The sequence below is a fragment of the Notothenia coriiceps genome, unplaced genomic scaffold (assembly GCF_000735185.1).
Source record: "Notothenia coriiceps isolate Sejong01 unplaced genomic scaffold, NC01 NC01_scaffold00000287, whole genome shotgun sequence".
Classification (NCBI taxonomy): Eukaryota; Metazoa; Chordata; class Actinopteri; order Perciformes; family Nototheniidae; genus Notothenia; species Notothenia coriiceps.
Window position 1 is genome coordinate 277,617 of NW_011332988.1, and position 3,229 is coordinate 280,845.

A 3,229-nucleotide genomic window follows, 5' to 3' on the forward strand; every position below is an offset into this window, starting at 1 on the left:
GCAGTGATTTCTCCGCGCTGCAGAGGCTGCGTTCAGGCCATGATTAGCCCGTAATCAGCAAAGTAGGCTACAGCCTGATTATGAGCCGCCGCTCTCAGGTGTCTTCGGGGAATCTGATTTCTAACCGTCTCTTTCTTCTCTGTGATTACAACACGCACCTCTGATTTCCATGGCAGTGAAAGGCCACTTTTCCTCTTTGTGCAGCGTCTCAGAAACAGCGTATCCCCGAGGACACATCACGGCTGTTTGCTGCGGTTTATGGGTTCGTCGATATTGGCCTTTTATTGGCTCGGTCACTGTCACACACCTGTGGTAGAGTTGAGGTTTAAAGACCTTTAAAATGTTCACTGCCACGTGTAAATACAAACTGTAAACTGGCTGCTAATGCTCCGGAAGAAAGGCTGCAGGTTCGGCGTTTTCTATGAGAGTAAAGATTTTGAAGCTGCTTTAGTTCTTTCTTCTTATGGAGGTTTGTCATATTTACACCAAATATATAAAAGCTTGTTTGCAGATGATATGTACTATCAGCGCTGCATTACAGTAACATCGTATGCTCTACTGTTTTCTCGCTCAAATTCAAATAATCTTGTAACACTAAAACAGCCTGTAGCAGTATAAGGTTAGACTGAGCCAGCACTAACGATATGCTTTATTTCAAAGTAAAAACTTGAGCCTACTCTTTTATATAAGGCAAACAGAATAGGTCCGAGCACAGTACCTTGTGGGACTCCAAGAGTCATCTTGGCTTGTCCCGCCATTCAATAAAGTCAGACTGAAGCATCCTTTGCTCCAGTCCATCCTCTCAGTGAACACAGAGCTGAATCCAGATCCAATGAAGGCCCTTTGAGCAGCTTTTCTCTCACTGATCCTGCTGTCATGCTAAATGTTTGTTGTTTGTTTTTCATGTGTTGTGTCTTGATATGTGTCTGTTGATGTTACACATGGAGCGGCTGTGATGCAAGGAGCATTTCAGACTTGATCTGACCATTAAAGTATTATCGGATCGTATCGTTGGGTTCTGCTGGCCTTTCCATTAGTCAGTTAGCTGTGAAAAAGATATCGCCCCAACATTAAGACATGGACCCTCTCGTGATCTGAAGTGGCCATCTCCTCTCAGATTCATAAATCCATCTCTGCCGTCAAATCCTGACGTGCAGATTGATTTCAGCTCGGATGTGTTTTATCTCCCACTCCATGAGTCTGTATGAAAAGACAAACCAGAGGAAAATATTTCTCTTCAAGAGCAGAAATAATTCCTCTTTTCTCACATTTTCTAATCTGGACCTGGAGCAGTGAGCGGGTCAACAGCCTCATTGATCTGCGTCTCACGGTGGCTGTATTCTGGTCAGAGCCCGCTGGCGCAGAGTGTGCATCGATCTGTTGGTGATTTATCAACTCTGCAGGCCGGCGCCTCGCCACAAGTCACAACACACCGCCACGCTCATTCATTATGTGCTTCACCGGCAATACAGAGTGTAAGCCGGTACATGATGTGACAAGAAGGGTCAATACCCAGCCGCCGGAGCACAGGGAGGACCTCCTGCTGTGATTACATTTGGCAGGAGCATGACATGACCCAAACATGTGCATAATTAATATCATGTTTCATACACGACGATAACACCAACAGCAAAAGGAGGCGCTGCTGCGGGAATGGAGTATTAGACCTGTTTCAGTGTATTAAATTAAATTACATTACTGTAGTAACAAATGCTGCCGTTTTCAATTTTTTAATAAAGACAAAAACATAAGGGCATTTTGTGTAGCATGTAGGGTAGGTGATTATGCTAATGACTGCATGCAAGGTTGGGGAAAAGAAAGTAATACGGCCGAACGTAACCTTCAGCTAATTAAACCTCTAAACAAAATGACAAAACAGAACACATGTCCCATTGCGATTAAAATGACATGTTTTCAAACCTGCTGCTTTCATCGTGCAGAGTTGGGTCGGTATTAAAGTCAGAGAAAAGTATTTGTTATCTTTTATTTACAGATTAAGAGGAACATATGGCTCGTTTTCTCAAATGACGGCCACTTTAACAGCACATAGGCCTACTCTGCTTAAGGACCTGAAGGGGCTCATCATGATGTTTTACTTACCCAGTGTGCAGTGGGTTTATATGGAACAAACCTTCTCTTACAACACGTGTAATGGTATCAGCCTATTATATATCGGTGTTAACAGTTGTTTATTTAGTCTTTTAGATGGGAGTCAGAAGGAGAAACTGAAAAGCATGTCAGATATTATTTTAGTTTTGCTTAATTTACAAGTCCTTGATATGTAGAAGTTTGTATGTGCATTACTACCACCCAAATTAACCATGGATGTCATTTATTGCAGCACAACTGCAATGCATTGTTGGTGATATACATCTCCAAAGATTGATCCCACCAAGGGAAACTACACTTCCAATGGCAGCGGGGAATATTGTAAGGGCACGTCAACGAGGGCGCGTTGAACGACTAATTAAAGTAGTAGACTTTCAATGATATGTGGGAAAATAAAAAGTACCCCAATACAAATCTCCTTTTTCTTATTTTTATAATTCTAATTTCCATCATATGCCTCTTACAGCATCCCTATGGCTTTTGATAAAGGGACAGTCAGCTGGTGTCCGCCTCCACTTCATGGCTAATTGTATTATTGTAATATTATTACTGTAACATATGAGGAGGCTTTGAGGGGCTTTCCAAATGAAAATGGACGGACCTCCTGAGAATCTCAGAGGGGCCCCCAGTGACCTTAAAGATAATAAGGAAGAAATGAAGTTCCATTATGCCGTTATAATTCATTTCAATTGTTCCGCTGTTTAACCCTGTATTGCCTCTCTTTATAATTACTAACGGAGATGAAACTGCGCTGTCTGAGCTGCAGATCAATGGAAGTCCTGCAGTCTCTCTGCTGCACACAGGAAACTGTCCTGGACCCGAAACCTTACACACTCAAGACATAACAGGACAGAAACACACACACACTGCTGATTGAAGAGTAGACAGAATGAGTCTGTCTCAAGAACAACAGAATCTCACAGGTTTTATACTTCTCTTCAGTTTACACAGCTCTATACCTTTGGGCCTTTTACAATGTTATGAGACCCTAAGCTCAATAAGACCCTATGATAACTAAGACCCTATGCTAACTAAGACCCTATGCTCAATAATAAGACCCTATGCTAACTAAGACCCTATGCTCAATAAGACCCTATAATAACTAAGACTCTATGATAAC